This window comes from Falco rusticolus, chromosome 3 (genome assembly GCF_015220075.1).
Source record: "Falco rusticolus isolate bFalRus1 chromosome 3, bFalRus1.pri, whole genome shotgun sequence".
Classification (NCBI taxonomy): Eukaryota; Metazoa; Chordata; class Aves; order Falconiformes; family Falconidae; genus Falco; species Falco rusticolus.
This window is the reverse complement of record NC_051189.1, coordinates 37,450,320-37,470,467: the sequence shown is the minus strand read 5'-3', so window position 1 is coordinate 37,470,467 and position 20,148 is coordinate 37,450,320.

Genomic DNA, 20,148 nt, shown 5'->3' with positions numbered 1-20,148 from the left:
TGGGCCACAACAGCCCCATGCAATGCTTGGGGTTGGGGCAGAGTGGCTGGAAAGCTGCCTGGCAGTAAACAACCTGAGGCTGTTGGTCGGCAGCCGGCTGAACATGAGCCAGCAGTGTGCCCAGGTGGCCAAGAAGGCCAGCAGCATCCTGGCTTGTATCAGAAACCGTGTGGCCAGCAGGACCAGGGCAGTGACCGTCCCCCTGCACTGGGCACTGGTGAGGCCGCCCCTCGAATGCCGTGTTCAGGTTTGGGCCCCTCACTGCAGGAGGGACATTGAGGGGCTGGAGCGTGTCCAGAGACGGGCAGCGAAGGTGGTGGAGGGGCTGGAGCACAAGGCTTATGAGGAGCAGCTGAGGGAACTGGGGGTGTTTAGTCTGGAGTAAAGGAGGCTGGATGGGGACCTCTTTGCTTTCTGCAGCTACCTGAAACGAGGTTGCAATGGCATAGGTGTCAGTCTCTCCTCTCAAGTAACAAGTGATAAGACAAGAGGAAATAGCCTCAAGTTATACCAGGGGAGGTTTAGATAGGATATTAGGAAAAATTTCTTCACTGAAAGAGTGGTCAAGCATTGAACAGGCTGCCCATGGAAGTGGTTGATTCACCATCCCTGGAGGTATTTAAAAGATGTGTAGATGTGGCACTTAGGGACATGGTTTAGTGTTGGACTTGGCAGTGCTAGGTTAATGGTCAGATTCTTAATTTTTTTCCAATCTAAGTGATTCCGTGGAAAGATGGAAATGTAACATCTTTTTTCCCTCATACAAAATTATCTTTGAGGAAAAAAAGTGTACTTATAGGAGCACCTGCAACTTGACATCTGAATAAGGTGCTATGGAAATGAAGATAAGGCCTTTTCATATTGGACATCCCAATTTTGTAAAAGAAAGTTGCAGATACCTACAGTGACCAAAAATACAAAGAAACCACATAGCAGAGAAATGAGCCACAGTGACCACAGAATTTATACAATGTACAGGTATTCCTACTTTTGCTGGAAGAAAGCAAGGCTGTTTTTAGAAACCCATAAGCATGAAGAGAGGGGAGACCGTCCTAGAGCTCTGAAGAGTGCAGTTTTAGGACACATGTTAATCTGCATAGCCTTGTTCTGCAACTTCTTTTCTTTTGGGAATAAATAGATTAGTACTTTGTTTTCTGAGAGTAGATGTTCCTATCATATCCACCTAGTCTTTTTGTACTCTGAAATCTCCATGGCAAATGAAAAATTACACTCCTCCTAAAGACCATATGCAAAAGATATCCTTTTCTAGAACATCTAGGAGTCTTTTTACTTGCCCTCGGAGTGTCCCAGGACCCTCTTGATCATGAAAGTCTAAGTAAGTGTGTTATCTACCAAAGCAAACATGTAGAATGGGAATATTCGTGGAGAATAAGTCAACTGATGAGAATATACCTGCCCTCAGCAAGCAAGAATGTGAGCAGCCAAGAGTGGCATTTCTTGCATGTCTAGTGACATTCCAGGAAGTTAGAAACATTTCTCAGTATTTAACCACCAGACTTTGAAGCAGCATGACACCAAGTTCTGGGAAGCCAGGCAGTATTTCATATTTGAGAAAATCTTTTGTAGTCATTTGCTATCTCCCATTGTTCCAGATCTTCCCAGATGACTAGTAACCAGTATGGATGCTTACAAAACTAAACTGTCAACACAAAAAAAGGCCCCATGGGAAAAAAACATGCAATGAAGACACAATATAAAATCCATATGCAGTCAAGGCCAGTGCTAGAAGACATCTTCCCCAGACTACTCCTCTTTGCACCGCTGTCTACTCCTACTTGCTTTAACCTGAAAACTTATTTGATCCATGCCAGATTATCACAAGCATACACAGTCCTAACCTTCCTTGTTTTCTTCCGTATTAGACAGACACTATTTTAGGTGGAGTTCCACTCTATCTAAACTATAACTGTTGTGTAAACACACACATCTATTTTATCTTTAGCAATTCCCTACTCTGTTTATCACATCATGTCCACCAAAGAAAAAATGTGTCTTCCTTCCTTCCCTACTATACCTGATGCAGATACTCCCCACACCATCTTACTCCCTGTAGACCAGAAAGATCCTTACTGTGTCCTGATTAGCACAAAATGGGTACTACACGCTCTGAGGAAACAGACACTGCATACTGTGCTCTAAGGACACATTACTTTATATTGCAATAGAAAGTCAAAGGCTGAAGGCATTATTTCACAATCAAGATACCTTTTTGATCCCATGGGTGGCATGATTACTCAGCTACACACTGGTAGAAAAATCAACCACTACTCATTAATTTTATTACACTTTTCCATTATATTTTTCTTAAAATGAGGTGCATAAATCTTACTTGTCTGTGCTATATCCTGCCTTGTAGTTTACCATTGAGATACCTATTAATATTTGTTAACACATTAAACGGCAGTAACAAGTACTTCTAGAAAGCACACAGTAAAGGGAAGGAAGATCAGCAAAAGGATTAGAAGTGAGAAGGTGAAAAAAAGAGAGTAATGACTATGGTTATAACAAACTGTCCATGACCTTAAACTCTCCAGTTTTCAGATTCTTTTGAGCCTTCAAATTGTGTTGGTTTTGTTCTACAGATGAAAATCCAGGGATGTGCCATCAGTTGTGTGCAGTTATCATTACTGAATGCCTGCAAGGCCAATCTGAATCCATTTTTACTCACAGTCAAATAAGTTTTTGTAAAACTACAGACATATATTTTACAGGTAGTGAAGCCTCTGGCTGCCCTGAAACATGGTCATTTTGCCTTGTTCATAATAGTGAAACTTCTGGTTTCATTGAATTTTTTTTTTGGCCTTGCTCGTATTTCCTTGGGTGTTTCCTCCACATCCGATCTCCCAAGAAGCTTCAAAATTATGATAATCTAGGAAGACTTTACTCTCTGGTTAATTCCTTATCTTTGTGTATACCTTTCCAAAGAGCAATTTCAGCTAGAGGCAAAAACCATAAAGTTAGAAGGAACACAGCTTCCTTGTTCATTGTTAAAATTGATGGTTAGTATTTTGGCATCTGTCCAATTAAAAAATAAAAATTATACATATAGATATAAATATATTGGCTTCATTTTTCCTCATCTAATGTACACAGTATTGCTATTCCTGCATTGCATATAAATTCCTCCCTCTAATGAAATGATTAATTAAAAATAATATAGACTATAAATATTACCTTCATGCTACCCAGTTTGTGGGGGCATAACCCTTGGAAGAACACAGGAAGCATAGTCAGGGAATAGATAGACTTGTAAATTGTTCTTCAGTCTATTTTCCCTTAAATACTTAAGTCTCTAGCTGTGATGATTACAAGGCAAATCTTCCAAACATTAATTTGCTGGAACCAAGGCAGCAATATCTGGCATAGTTTGCCAAGAGCCTGAAAACAACAGTTATGAAATGTCTTCTTGCAAGGCTAGAGTACATGCAGAAAAGGTTCACATTACAATGAAAAGGTCTATAAAGACTTGAATATAGAATTTGACTGATTTTTTTTTCCTAAAAGGAGAGAGTGATTTCAAAAGTTTTGAGAACAGCTCTGGTGGTAGAGGCCAGATATTTGCTCATAATTCATGCTTAGTAGAAGAGAAATTACAGGGAGGGAAAACTAATTAAACATGGGTTTAAACTAATGGTCTTGATAAGTAAGACTCTACCATTAACATCCAAAGAATGTGACATTTAGGCATGAACTCTTTTGCCAGCTGTGCTGCATGGACAGAAGGATCTGAGTGACCAGCAAGAGAAGACTGCAAATACAGAGTCTTTTTGACCTTTGTAGATCATATGAAAGGGACTTATCTAGTTTTATTTATAAAGTGTATAAACCTGAATACACTAGCTAAAACACTTCTATTAATTTTATTTTTTTTTTTCCTCTGGACTTTGTCAAGCTTTTTGTTAAGATTATGGGTTTGAGCATTTTTTTTTTAACTCAGATATCCGCCAAGACAGAAAAGATTATAATTTCCAAGGAGCTGGTGGCTTTGTTTGTCAAAAATACATTATTTTTTGCGAGCATGAAACAACATTTACTTGAAGGGTCTGACACATTTAAAGCTTTAAATAAATTGTAGGGATTGAAGACATTATGACAGCCATTCTTGATTCCATCCTACTGGAGGTTACTACTTTGTAGCAAAAGTGATGAAAGAGACATGGTTATGTTTATGCACCAAAATCTAAGAGGGACAGATACTAGTGTCTGGCTAAGAGATTAGAAGAGGGACAGATACTAGTGTCTGGCTAAGAGATTAGTGCCATAATCTGGGTGGGTTCCCATGAAAGTATTTGACTGTAGGTCTTTCTCTGGGCTTCTTCTTGTCCTTGTAGTTCTGCAATCAAACTAGCTCTTCCTTGTTGTGGGGTTTGCATGTGTTTATGTGTGTGTGTGTGTGTATTTTCCAAGTATTTTAGAAATCATTGTGATTGCATTCCAAGCCATTGGAGCAGTGGTTTGGACAGGAAGAAAACAATCATATATGCTTTGTTACCAGTAGTGTGATACGGAATCATGCAGGAGTTTTGAAGGGTTCATAGCCTGCTGGGTAGTGTTGGAGAAACATGTGGCATGAAGGAAGCAGAACCTGGTACAGTCTCATCTCTCCTGTTTACTGAGAATGGTCTTTGGCGCACATTATCCACACAAATCATGCCCTGGCATTAATTTAGGGACTGCAAGTTGACATGGGCCACAACTCTGCCAGGGAGCAACATTAAGAATTGAGCAGTAAGGGCAATCATTGGTCTAGCACTTGAGCTCTCTCCCTCACTCTGTCACATTTAACAAAATACGTGTAGACAGCATGTCCATTTCTCAAAAACTGTTGCTCACCAGCATTTTAAGTCGAACTGAAAACAGGCATGTAATTTGAGCAACTGATAATCTGAGGAGCTCTTTGAATATCTTATAAGATTTTGCTGCTAAATATGGTAGGGATGTAAGTCAGAACCCTTAGTGATTGCAATATAATTTTAATGCCAATGGACACTACCTTTAAAGACAAGCAAGACAGTCATCTACGCCCCTGTGGATTCTGAGATGGCAAAGGAAAATTATTCACTGGCAAGAATTGTTTCCCATCAAAAATTTTGAAATTGGCAAAAGTGATTAATTTGATTCTTCTAGCCTTTTATTGGGAAAACTGGGAAATTTATGGGAAAGAGTAGCAAAAGGTTTTGTTCTTTGTCTTAAAAAATAACTTAGCCTGTAGCATTTATCCCTGTTTATTTAAAAATACATTTAAAATATGAAATATTTTTATATTTTATATTATAGCTATTTTAAAATATTTACATAAGTTGTTTTTGTTGTTTGAGATGCTTCAAAGTGGTTTGACTTATATTAGTGGATGTGGATTTATTTAACCCCAGTGCTACTGGAAGCTATGACAAAGCCTCACCACAGATCAGCATTGTGCATCAAAGTTTATCCAATGGTTCTGTGAAGACAAATAATTGCTGTTCTGTCTACAGAAAATCCATTTACTGTTTCCTTATTAATAACTAAAATGGCAAAGATTGTTCAGTGGCTTTGAGGAGAATTGCTATAGAAAATATATCCATAGAGTTAAATTCTCCTGTTCTTCCCAAATTTAACATCTCCCTACTGGGAATAGTTTCTAGCCCATGAAACCAACTGAACCATGATGAAGCATTGTCAGAGAGCTCTTGGTGACCCAGGCCAAAACCATGACAGGAAATATACTGGTAATTTAATACTGTGAGGGATCACAGGCTGGGAAGTGGGCCTCTGATATTTTGTTTACTAGAATAAGTGTGTGGCAAAAGAGGTGGGATGAAACACCAGGAATTACTCCTCCTGGAAAGATCCAGTCTTGCAAGAGCATCTACATTGTTAAAGGACTATGTAAAAAACGCAGGCTCACTGAAATACTTTTAATTGTTAACAATGAAGGAAAGAAGATAGGCTGGGTCACAAAGTAAAGAAAAAACATGCAGAAGATAAAACAAAGTAAAAAGTGATAGAAGGCCAAAAAGAACAGAAAATTATATAGATGGATAATCATACTATTACAAAGTTTCCACTGAAATCTTTTAACAGACAGTATACATAAAACATTCTTGTCCCAAGTTAAAAAGTGAGATTCAGGGTATCCTCCTTTTATGTTTTTTCAGTTAATGTTTCATTGATGTTTTTAACATTACAGCAATCACTAAGAAATGTTACATTAAGCTTTATTCATTTGACTACCTTATTAATTTATAAAGGGCTATCTCATAACAGAAGCTGTGAGGCTGAATGAAGAAAAAGAGCTAAAGTGGGGTCAAAGCCTAAAGAGACCACTGAAAAAAAACCCCGAAGTTGTGTACAAATTAACTTCTATACAAGGAGAATTTTTAGAAAAATTGGAAGAACAAAACTGAATATTGTTCAGTGATGCATACTAAGAAAGCTTGCACTACATCTTTAAAGTACTCAGAGGGTACTGTGGTCATCCTCCAAATAAAAAGATTTTTCTGAAATCTGTAGAAACTATAAGTAGAAGAACTTTGGGTCAAAAAAACCCAACCCAAACAACCAAAACTAGCTGGCTCATTTTCACTCTGAGGAAGACAATTATTCAAATACCACAAAGAAAAGCATGGAAATATGAAACATCCCAAAACAACAGATACCTTTACATTTGCATACATCCACATGTATATACACAAAGTTTGCCAGCACACAGAAATGTGTATTGAGATAAATGATGCTAAAGGACCCAATGATGCTGCGATGTCAAGCACTCTCAAAGACAAACCGTGCTGTCTTTTCAGTCTGAAGCTTTGTCCTTATCCATTAAACATATTATTTAATTAGGGGTTCTGGAGAACATTTCATTTTTCTATTGCCCCTGCCCTGCTACTCTGTTTTGTATCCACAACAGGTCCAGCAACACTTGTTTGAGGGGTCCTGTGTGACAACTCTTTCACCAGGTAATGAAGGATTCTGTGGCCAAGTCAGATCAGACAGGCTACAAGATGTGATGACCCGGTAAGGATGGAAGCACAGCGCAGTGCTATAAAATGTTTGTAGGCTCAGGATTAAGCTAAGCACAGGTATTAGCAGTATAGGCTTACTAGCCATGAGATCACAATTCCACAAATAATGTAACAACAGCGGGAAAAGGAGTTCTTTTGCAGAAATCTGGAAGTCTGTCCAGATAAAAATGCCTGTCAGCCAGCCAGCTGTTTGGCTGATTCATCTTTTGTATGTATAGTTACATATTTATTGATACACACATTTCAACACAATACAGTGCTGAAAATATTTTCACATATAACTAGATGGTTATAGACATCAGATGAAGAAAAATTCCTCACACTTATTAAATGCTGAGGTGATCATAAAGGCATTAAAGGAAGTATTATACTAAAATTATGTCTTTACAGAAGCACAGCAATCTGAAAAACACCAATGGTGATGTAATCTAACACTTAAATTTATAGTTACACACTTAAAAACAACTATGCACAAAGTAGCTCATCTAACATTTTTCTCAGAACAGTGTAAAACCATCATTTTAAGATACCCCTACCTTTGATGTCTTGAGACTTAATCATAGTCTTAAAAACATTGAATAAGGGATAATTCTTCATTTGCAGATGATGCGTAAAAATGTCATTTAAGGATGATTCTCCATTTTACCTTTTTTTAAAAAAATCTGTGCTTTCTTTCTTTCTTTCTTTCTTTAAAACATAGTGCAAAAAAATATTTTAATAATACTTCTAAGCTCTCAAATTCCCAAGTAAATTCTTCTGTGCACCAAGGTTTCAAAAGTGGCCAGTAATTTTGTATGACTCCTTTAAGCTTCATGCTGGAAAATGTTAGAGAAATGCCTGTCATACCGAACTCTCATCCCTGAAAATTAAATATTACCAACACGTTCCAATAAGGGCTTCAATAAAACAATGATGTTAAAGCCATCTTATAATTTTGAAAATCTTCATCTTAAGCATAAGCCACAAGGATGAGGGTCCAGCTCCTTTGTGTGAAAGGGAAATATTGAATCCCTCCTGCTGGAGCCGTGTCTTGGTTCACCCAAGCCTCTGTGCTGTAAGGGAAGGAGAACCCAGACAGGGAATGAGACTCTGTTCTCCATCCAGGTGTGACACTGACCAGTTGCAAGAGGCAAACTTTTACCTGAATCCCTCCTCTGCTTCTAGCTGTGCTCAGAGCAAGACTGGGCCTTTCTGCTACTCTCTGGTAGACACTCATTAAAAGGCAAGAAACAAGGTCAGAAGCACAGGGCTGAAAAGCGGCCACCTGGAGAGAGCCAGTGCCACAATGTACCATGGGACCTGGAATCCTGCAAGCTGACTTTCGAGGCAACTTGTGGCAAAATGGTCATTTAACAGTTTGTGCTTACAGTACAAGCTGTAAATGGAGCCAAATGGAGGTCCTTCCATTTGCCTTGCTGATAAATAGAGATGTTTGATATTTTCCTTACATATATGCAGACAGTTTTAGGCATCAAGTGAATTTTTTTTAATTAGGAATTATAAATTCATGGCTTTTCCTGTTCCCTTATGTAACCTATCTGTTCATATTTGTATAGTAACGCTACTTAATGCTTTGGGAAATTACAACAAGATTTCTCTAGTATTACCTTTTAGACCCACATGAATACCAAAACAATTCAGTACGATTCATGTTCCAACAATGAGTACTAAGGACAACAGTCATTATGTCACTTTTGACCAAGTGTTACCAAATGTTTAGGACACACAGTTCATCAGAATTTGAATAAATGCCATAACATATTCTGCTCAATTAAAACTACAGCACTAATTAATATACCTCATATTCACATAATATAACTCTTATTCAGTTCAAATTATGATAATGCTGATGACATAGTTTAAGAATTCATTGCAAAAAGAAAGTTTTATGCTGATTCTGTTTACCATAAACACTGAGGTGTTCTAAGAACAATTTTCTACAAATTGCACAGATTTCTGCCAACATACTTACAGAGAACATCAAAGCTATCTCTGTGAAGTTACATCACAAGCTGCTAAAATGTAGATTTAAACAACTTGCTTTATTAAACAAGTCTCAGAAGCCCAATCTTACTTCAATCTGTTGGTTTGTTCTTTGTTGATACTTTGAGATTAAGAAGTGCACCTTGAAAAGCATATCTTAAATGAAGGCAAATGTCCCATTGTGTAGGTGGGCAAATTGAATTACTGAAGAAGTGAAACAGCACAAAAGGGTGGAGGATTTGGGAAAGACCAGAGGAAAACAGACAACTGATGCCCAGAACAGATGTAGTGAAATAAAAGAAAAATGCCTATTTAAATTCAGCACAGAAAGCCATCCACTGCCCTCAAGTGGTAGAGCCACAGCTTCTAAGGCTGAAGGCAGTTTTGGCTGTAATGTAGAGGGACACAGGAAGGAAAGACAGGAAGAAACTGGAGAATGGATAAATCTGTACTGTTTTGCATAGCCCTATCCATCCTCTTCTTATAAATATTGGTGAATGCTAAACATGGGATTTTGGGTGACTTCTAAGTCTAAATTAATTTTTATGTTAAAGAGCACTATTTATCTTTTGCATTATTGATTTAAAGGTGTTTCACGAATATGGCAAAATGTACTCAAAACTTAAAGTACAGTTTGCTATGCTGAAGTCTGGAACAGTGTTTATTTGACATGTAAATGAAGACTTGCCATGCAGAAATGTATGTTACATTTGACATTTGTCTCTAATCAGAATTCCTATGAATAATGTAGTTTGATATCAATAGCCTCATTAAGCAAGATTTCCCTTAATACCCTTTCTGATTGTAATCTCTTCATTATACTTTTTTTTCTCATTCCTCTTGGCCCTACTCATCATTATCAGTATGCTCAGGTTTTCAGTAGTGTTACTAATATGTATTTTACATCGAATAGGATGTTTTAGATGGGAATTAATAGCACTAATGCCCAGGTGTTCTTTAATTGTAAGACTTTCTTGTCCCAACTATATTTTTATTAGGAGCTGTAGGTATTCTGCTTGTCATGACTGAGTTCACTAGGTTGGACCACAAGTGAAAATGAGTTTGATAGGTTCATTCCAGTCCCCATTTAACACATCATGAAACATTGGCACCATTTTATGTGATTGGTTGTTTCTGCTTAAAAGAGCTTTGGGATTGAAATAGCAGAGGTGTGGCAGGTCAAGACTGAAGGCCCATTGGCTGAGCTATGCAAGACATGCAATGTCTTGTACAATGTGTTCATGAGGATTTGTTGCAGACCAGGACATCTCATTCGCAAACACTATACAGGCATACAAGTTGAAGATGCAAACCAGTGGTTACTATAAATTCTGTACTGTGCCCTGATTTCCTGTAAATACAAAGCACCCGCTAAAAAGTTGGGGGATTGTTTTAGGAAAATAGTAGGTTACGCTGCGGGAAACGCCAGTGTCTCAAAGGCAGTGAGTAACAAGACGTTTCCATTTCAGTTAGGGATCAAGTTCCATTTATTTTCCTCTTTCATAACCACAGTAAGCGTAAAATGTAGAGCTGATCCAGAGATTCCTCCATAAAGTGCTGTTGCCAGTTACCAATTTTCAATAAATCACTCTTAAATTGTCCCATAATTTTTCTGCTCTTCCTTTCCTAGAATGCTGATTACTCTGATGTGTTTTCTGTGATTAGAGGAAGAGTTGATCTTTGAACTCTTTAAAGCCTAAGTTGAGGGGCCCCTCCTGAAATGTAAAGAGAAACTCTGCTTTCATGGAGTTAAAAAAAGTAGGTCTCTAGCTTTTGCCCCCTTCTCTCAGATAGGTTTTTGTATTGATACAAGCTGATAAGCAGGGTTGAAAGGGACAGGCAGCCAAACTCTACCTCAGCAGGGAGAAGATGAGGAGATTCAGAGAGCTCACCTAACTGTTGTGTACTAATTTTTTTTAATTTTTTTTTTTTTTTTTTACAGTAGTGTACCCCTAGGAGGGATCTGAAGAGCCATCCAAATGGAATGTGTTGGGTCTAGGCAGAGGTCATGTATTGAGACAAACCTTTCCGTATGCACAAAGGGAACCAATGTTTTTTGTGTTCTGCTTCTGAGAAAAGACTAAATTGAGTATTAATGTACCAAGTCCTGTAGCTATCATGAAAAGGAAGGGATAGAAAGAAGGAGGGGAAGAAGGAAGGGAGAAAGGAAAGAAGGAAGGAAGGAAGGGAGATCATCATCTCATCATCAAATTTTTCACAGAGTAGCAAGTAGGTCTCCAGCAGTTGCTTTCCATGCAAATGGGTATCCTTGGGGAGTAGAGAGAAAGAAGCATGGAGTATCCCATCAGTTGGAGTGTTCTTGATGCACCTGAGTGATACAAAACTCTGTGCCTGAACTGAACCTCCCATGAGATATTACAGTGACAATTTTAATCAAAATACTGAGATTTTTTCAGCCAAAAATAATTTGCTGGAAAGTCAATTTTTTCATACAGTCTGAAAAAAATTAAGAAGTATTACCTGTGTTAACATTTGGAGGGGAGGAGCTAGTGAGACAATATTTTCCTCATTTTTTGACTAGTTTTATTATCATATCCCAAAAATAATTTTTATATATATATGATAACATGTATATTGTTGCATAAGTGTTTTATTTAATCATGCAAAATAATTTACCTAGGTTAGGAATGATGGCTATGAATCACATCACTACTGATTATACAGCATTTTGGAGGATTGGTCTTCTGGAGGATTCTCCTTCCAGTAAACTTCTGTATCTTACATTAGCTTTAATGGAACTTAAATTCATGCATTGAGTGGAGAAGAAAGACTTCTGGGTGGTTGTAGATGCATGACCTTGAACTTGTGACTCACAATGCAATCTGCATGCAGGAATATTAGACAGTATCTGTCAGCATCTGTCAGGTCTGATTGTTTAAACATTACTTTGTCACGCCCCCGCCCACACACACACACATTTTACCTGATTTCAAATTGAATATTAAACTGACCTTTTAAAAAGGAACTACTTTAAAATTTAAATAAACTTTATTGTTCTTCTTTTTACAATTAAAAAATTATAATGAGAAAAATTAATCTCTGGTGTAATATAACTGGATTTCTGGGTACTGTGTCAGGGACAATTTTTACCAGAATAATTAGAACTTGCAGACCAGAATTCTCTTTACTGGAAATATAATAAGTAATCACCTTGAGCCAACTCTCTTTTAATATCAGTACAATTCCCATTGCAATAACTAAAATGGAAGTTGCATCAATGTAGCAGAAGAATGTCTGACATATATAGAATACAGATAAATAGATTTTTATAAGTTAAAGGTGTTTACAGTGCATGTTTAGTAGCATACTAATTAAAATAACTTAATTCTTCAGACTCTGGGGGTTTGGTTTTTTGGGTTTTGGTCTGGGTGTGGGGTGTTTTTCCACCTGGGAATAAGCCAGTTTATTCTCATTATATCTTCTATTAATCATTTCTTGGTCCCAGCAAGCCTTCCAGCCAGCAGCATGCAATGACCATATGGCCAGTATTCCATCTAGTGAATTTGTATCTTTAGGGAGATGATGGGGTACCACCACTTGGTCGGAGGGGGGTCTTCAGCAGGGCCCTGCGCTATGATGCAAGCTCAGGTGTTTGGTCCTATAGCACAGTGCAGGAACTGCTTTCTTCTCCTAGACCTGCTGCCTCCACTGCCACTTCTACTCCTAGAGGGGATTCTACAGGTGTTAAACTTGATGATCAAGTGACTAATTAAATTATAAATCGACTTGTGTAAATAATTTACAATGAATAATTTAGTTGGCAAATATCTTCTCCCCTTTTCTTTTCTGAATTTTCTGTGCAAATTCACAATTACCTTGATATTTATATGTTATTCAAAAATTTATGCTGAGTAGTTTCTGCAAATAATTGTATTCTAGACTCCTAAAGAATGAAATTTTTCATTAAATTGATTTTGTAAATAGCTCATGCTTGATGCTTTTTCCCCTGCGTAGGTTAACACACATAAAGTCAGGTAACCAACATTAATACTCTTTGATGTGGGTTTAACATTTCCTATTTGTCTATTACTTCTTGCTAATAATTTCCTTCACTGAAATGCTCACAAAAGATGCTTGAAATTGACACAGGGTTTTGAGTGTTTTTTTCAGAGGTTTAGGGTTTTTTTATGCAAAGTAATGTTGACAGAATATTTTTTATGATGCCCATCATAATTTGTTAATTAGTTAAAACTAAAATATATTTTTAAAGTTGCATTCATTAACTTTTAAGAGAAAGTGTTTAATTATGTGTCCTTTCTGATTTGATAATATTTGTTAATCTTTGGCCATGGAGTTCCTCCTCTTGTTTACCCAGTACACTGCCTTGGGAGACTAGGGTGTCACAGAATATATATTATTATTCAGATTTGTTTGAGACTGTAGGGATCACCATATTATTGAGGAATTATAACTTATAAATTTTATTTCCATAAGTACCTTATATTAGTGCTTATGTCTATTCAAACTCTGATTCTCCTTGATTACCCTAAGGAAAAGTTCGGTCTTGTTTCGGCTGGTTGTCATGATAGATCCACAAGCAACCATCATTTGAAAAAAAACCACTGTAATCAGTAAAATACACTTCCATGAATTAGATCATATGCATGAGTTTATTTAACATTCTGTCTAATTTAAAAAGCATGTCCCAGCCATGCAGACTAGATCTGCTAGTAGAGAGGAGATACAAAAGCATAGACACCAGAATGCAACTATAGCGCTTGCAAATAGTTATGCACATTGGTGAAGCCCACTCCATGTCTAAAAAGTACACTTTTTGATTCATCTCAAGGTGTTTGTGAGCTGGTGTTCAATACCAATGCTTACAGTAGTAATTAAATCTGTGACCACGCAATGAGCTCTGCACAGGCAGGCAGGAGCCAACAGGGCTCCACAGGAGCACCTTCCTCTTAAACGCATGGCAGAACCAGTCTATAGATTTTAACAACCTGAGATAGAGTCTGTGCCTTTTATGTTTTGTGGCTACATTGTAGATTTTGACTACTAGGGGAAATAAATACTAAATGGCTGTACACACATACTGCCTATAGAAAAGGGAAAAGGATGATCTGGTCTGTATATAACAGCTGTACTCCGACATATGCAGAATGTATAGTGGTTTTTGTTACAGTATTTGCGTTGTACCCTAAAGGAAAAAAAAAAAAAAAGGTTATTGAAATCCAGACATTTTGAGTTATAGAACTGAAAAACAAGCTGGTGTTATGACAGGTTTGAAATGGGTCTGCTTTTGCCAGCCAGTTATACGCTTTAAAAGGCCTTTAGCTGATTTATGCAGTTCTTGTCCCAAAACTGCTGTATTGTATTACTTCAGTATTTTATCCCTAACCATTTAAAGAAGGTTTGATCTTACATCAATAGTACTCCAAAAATATTAAAATCAAAGACATTTCTTCTCAAAGAATTTATGCAAAACAAACCCTATATTTTTCCTGATCTTGAAGATTTGAATAAATAAAAAAATAAGAAGAGGGGGAAAAAAATGAAAAAAATTACTTCTATAGCACAAACTCCAGATAGTTACAGTAGCTGCTGCATATTCTAAGAGCTCAGAAGGGAAAAAGATTTTTATAAAATGTAAACTGCTGGAGTCGTGGAGCTTTTATAATAAAATAGCTTCTGGTCACAGACAAAAAGCAAAAATGAGGATTAGCAGAATTTGAAAGTGTTATTACTTATCTTTTTTTAATGCATTCATGTTAACTGCCACTGGTTTGAGTGAGTAAACAGAAAGCTTTTTTCTGCAGTGGGACCCTTAAAAGTACAATTTAATAGTTTTGACTAGTATTTTGGTATATGCCTCAGTTCTTTTCTCTTTACTTAGCTGTGTGTTACACAAGATTTTTATGAGTTCAATATGTACAGTATCTGTTGACACTTCATATATAAACAAAAATTATTTGGTTTAGAAGCAGGGGAATTAAAGTACCCATAATGAAAAACAATTGTTTTAAAATGCTGTCAATTTGGATTGTGGAAAGAATTTCAAGAACTGATCCTCTAAAGTGTAGAGAAGCTCCAATTTTTATTGACATCACTGTTTTACGGAAGCAACTCTTGGGTGAAATAATGTTTACTGGTTTAAAATATATCTTTGAGTTTCCAATTCCGAGGTTTTTTCATGATGCATGAAAATATTATTTCTTTCTTCAGCTTTGGAGAAGATAATGTAGAACTAATTGGCCATTTTTAGTCGCTAATGTAAGGAGCTGAAGTATGATAGCAGTTTTCCTACATGCTTGAGGCATGTACAGCCTACATCATTTTGGTAGGTTGATCCTGGCTGGATGCCAGGTGCCCACCAAAGCTGCTGTATCACTCCCCTCCTCAGATAGAGAGGGGAGAGAAAATGCAACAAAAGGTTCATGGGTCAAGATAAGGACAGGGAGATCACTCAGCAATTATTGTCACAGGTAAAACAGACCTGGGGAAATTAGTTTAATTTATTACCAATCAAATCAGATCAGGATAATGAGAAATAAAACCAAATCTTAAAAAAGATCTTCCTCCCCAGCCCTTCCTTCTCTCCAGGTTTTACTTCCCATTGTTTTCTACCTCCTCCCCACCAGCTGTGCAGGGGGACAGGGAACGGGTTACGGTCAGTTCATCACACGCTGCCTCTGCCACCCCTTCCTCCTCAGGGGAAGGCTCCTCACACCCTTCCTCTGCTCATGCATGTGGTCCCTCCAACAGGAGACAGTCCTCCACAGACTTTTCCAATGTGGGTCCTTCCCACAGGCTGCAGTTCTTCACAAACTGCTCTAGTGTGGGTCCCTCCCATGGGGTGCTGTCCTTAAAGAACAGCCAGCTCCAGTGTGGGTCCCCCATGGGGCCACAAGCTCTGCCAGGACCCTTCTCCAGCACAGGCTTCCCTCAAGGTCACAGCCTCCTCTGGGCATCCACCTGCTCTGGCATAGGGTCCTCTATGGGCTGCAGGTGATTATCTGCTCCACCATGGACCTCCATGGGCTGCAGGGCACAGCCTGCCTCACTGTAGGCTTCACCATGGGCTGCAGGGGAACCTCTGCTCCGGCCCTGGAGCCCCTCCTGCCTCCTTCTGCACTGACCTGGGTGACTGCAGAGTTGTTTCTCTCACATATTCTCACTGTCTGGCTGCAGTTGCACAGTTTTTTTCCCCCCCTTCCTAAATACATTATCTCAGAGACACTACCACTGCCAGTGACGGACTCAGCCTTGGCCAGTGGTGGGTCCTTCTTGGAGCTGGCTGGCATTGGCTCCATTGGACATAGGAGAAGCTTCTAGCAGCTTCTCACAGAAGCCATTCATGTAGCTCCCTGGTTCCAAAACCTTACCATGCAAACCTTATGCAGTCATACAAGACCATCTGGCTTGGCAACCATCCAACCTGTTGATTCAAATATATTGTGTCTGCATCAATTCTGTACAATCCTTATAGTGAAGCCACTTAACTCACAGTGAAGTTCTCGTTCATTGATCCATTGTTGCTCTCAATACTGGGATATGGAAAAATGACTTAGAAAAACAGCCTACATGATAACTCATTTCTCTCCATTAATAGTTCATGAATCTTCCATAGCCCTCTATAACAATAAAATGCACATAATTTGGAATGGAGATACTTACTTCAAATAAATTCTTATTTCAGATGAGAACTATACTTGCAAAGCAAAAATTCATTTCAGTTCCATTCAGTTGTCTTGAAACATGAGCTTGAGACCTTCTCAATACAGTAACCATGGTTCAATGAAAAATATCCAAAGCTCTTCATAAGACCACTCTAATTGGCAGTGGAGGGGGGGTGTGCCTGGCAGTGTAGAGGCACATATGGTCCTTACTTACGCTGCTGTTGCCTAAGCAAGTTGTTCTGTCACTCTCTTTTCCTATGGTCATAAAGGCTTTTGCAATTAAGGTTAATGGAGAAGTCCACACCATTCTGGCTGCTGCATCACAGTGTTTTTCCTTGGATGTAGTCATTAGTTACCCTTGAATCTTATTTCCAGATGCTTGCTTGTATTGAAAAGAGTTGCAAAAACTTAACAAAACAACAACAAAAAAACCCAGTCCTGCAATCAATGATTCTGTGACCTTGCCATATGACCCTGAGAGGTTAAGACTTCGAATAACACAGATTGAGTTCCTCTGTGAATTTCAGGATGGTTAAAATGAAATCTTTTGGAAAGGTAGGATTAACATGCAAAAGTAAAACCCTAATTATCTAAATCTATTCACATCCTGTTGTGTTTAAGAAATGCCTTTAGACTCTTCTGTCAGAAAAAAAAAATACATACGTACATGTAGAGGGAAAATGAGAAGGAAAAAACTCAGCAAAGCCAAGAAATGTGTCTCATGCAACTGTCAATTTTAAAACATTGCTCCATTTAGGAAGAATAAAAAATGTTAATACTTGTATAATACTATTCATGTCAGACTCTCAACAACATTTCACAATGCCAAATACAAGTTAGCATTCTTTCCTCTGTTTACAAGTGGCAAAACCAATACACAGATTAATTGTTCAACAGTATCAGAAGTCAGTAGTAGAACTGGAGCTAGAATCCAGTGTTCTTAGTGCTAAGATCCAGACCATACAATCTTGCAGATTATGTCCTTATCCTCAGAGTGGGCTCAAGGAAGATAAATGCACACTGAGACCTATAGTTTGAGTATTTTCTGTCCTTCCTCTAACATGCAGCTTGAATAAGAGTCAATGCACCCACAATTTACTAAGGTGCAGTTATGCTCCAGATATTTCTTGGAGAGATGAATGTGATGCATTTAGCTCTATGCATGTTTGATATATTCTTATCATTTTACCAAGAGGATTTGAGCTCGTGTGAAGATATGCATCTGGTTTCTCCCCTTGCAGAGAGACACAGGATTCTAGTGTAGGTCTCCCAGTGTAGACATGAAGTTTTTTCAAGCGTATGGGAGAAGGTTCATTTCTTGAAAAACATGTGCTGAATTCCTGCCTAGAAGACATACCTGAGAATGAGAGACCTTGAATGGACATAGATGTACTGCATACTCCATGTGCTTGCATGTCTGTGCCTGTCTAAAATTTCTTTTTGTTTTGCCTATTCAGCTCTTTCAGATGCTTAAACTACAGAGATTATGTTAGTCATTAAGAAGCTCCTGTGAGGTATACAGTATCCTCAGCTCACGGTGAAATTAATGGGAAATGAAGACACCTGTGCCTTCAGACATTCCTGTGTTTTGTAGTGTGGGAAAACTGGGTAAGACCACAGTTCATAGATAAGAATAATTGGCTCCTACTGTTTCTTGGACAAACTTCCAAGTTTTGTTTGTATGTTGATACATTATGGTCTCATTTCTAAGTAAATCACAAATACAGTAGTTCTGTTTCTAAATTGCATGAAAAATTAACCATTCAGACCAAGGCACAAACTTAATGACTGTAATAATTTTTATTGTTGTTAGTTAATTACTCACTTTTAACATATTGCTTTTCATCTTCAGGCTGTTTTGTGAACATCAATCACAATTCCAAGTCAAAATCTCATTGAAAATAGTGGAATTCCTGCTCTGGAGACTTATGTATATATTTGTTTCAGAGCTACAGGCTCTCTCTTTTATTTTTCTTGCTGTCAGCATGCCTGTTTTAAATGCAAAGAATGATCCTAATGAGCTGATCTTTCTGCTTTCTGAAGGGGACTCTGGAAAATGGGGATAGCCATGAAAACACTGAGCTATCCTGCAATGTACACAAAGGACATTTGTTTGATAATGTGAGGTAAGAGCAAAAGAATGAATGACTTCAGGATCAATTTGGCTTTCTAAACAGCACCAAGATTCAGTGACAATCATTTCCTTTTGGACATCTCCAGTTTACATTCTGAATTGCAGCACACCTGCTCTTTTCCAGATCACATCATGTTGATGTTGCAGAGAATCAGTCCCATGTTTGAAACTTGAGATGAGGGGTTGTCCCCCTGCCAAGAATTCACTGCAGCTACTGCACAGAGCTGTGAGCCTCAGCTGCTTCAAATGGCAGGCTGCTATGGAGCTGATTGATTGCCAGGGCTGGGTCTGCAGCTAAATCCATGAACTTGAAAGGCCAAGTAACTGGAATCCCTAAAACAATTCACCTGTAGTTTTAACTCATCCCTGGAACTGGGTTGAATAAGCTGCTACATGATGCGTGTATGTCACTTCTGACTATTTAGTTACCAGCTTCTTGGCTGCCAGTTTCCTTGGATAGAGAGAATTTGGTATGTATGGCCAAGGTAGGGAGAAGGTAAGGACTGGTCAGTGAGCCTGGCCAGTCTGCCAACTCTGTGATGCGGTCCCACATGCTCTTCTCAGGTGCTGGGTGTCTTGACTATGACTCTCAGTAATTTCTGACAGTGATTCCTGCCTGCCTCTGATTCCTGCTCCTGCCCTTTTCAAGCACGAGATTGTTTGTCCTATGCTGCTCCACTTCTTCTCTCACTGTTCATCCTGACCTTACCAGATTATTTGGTTTCTGACTACAGCCTGATTTCTGACTATGACTTAACTTAGCCCTTTGGTATGTGATAACGCTTTATAACTCACATGGTTTACTTGATTCTACTGTTAACATGCCTCCTTTCCCTCGTACTCTGAGCCTGTTGTGGGCTACAACCTACATTCTGGTTATTTTCTCTAATATTAGCAAATTTTCTCCACATCCACTGAGGAGAAGGACCAACTTTTCTTCATTTTCTCACCAAAAGAAAAAATAATAATAATCTAGGCTTTATATTAAGAAGATATATGAATAGATAATTCTTGGAATGAAATACATGTCATAAAGGGTTTCTAGAACAGAGTATACAAAGGTCTAAGTCTAGTCACTCTTGGTCTTCCCCCAACGCAGAGAAATGTACTACCTGTCTTGTAGAGGTCACCTCCATTCCAGCATTTCAGTGATTGTTTTCAATATATCAGATTTAACCCTTTTGTACATGAGGGCACATCTTTCTACATCATTAAGCAGTAATGAAGAAGAGAGACAGTGATGTATGAATGGTATTACAAAATTGCTCTATCATCTAAAACCGAAGCAAATACACTTTTGGACAAATAAACATATCCATAACACTCCCATTTCTTTTCTGCACTGTAGCTTTTTGCTGTTACT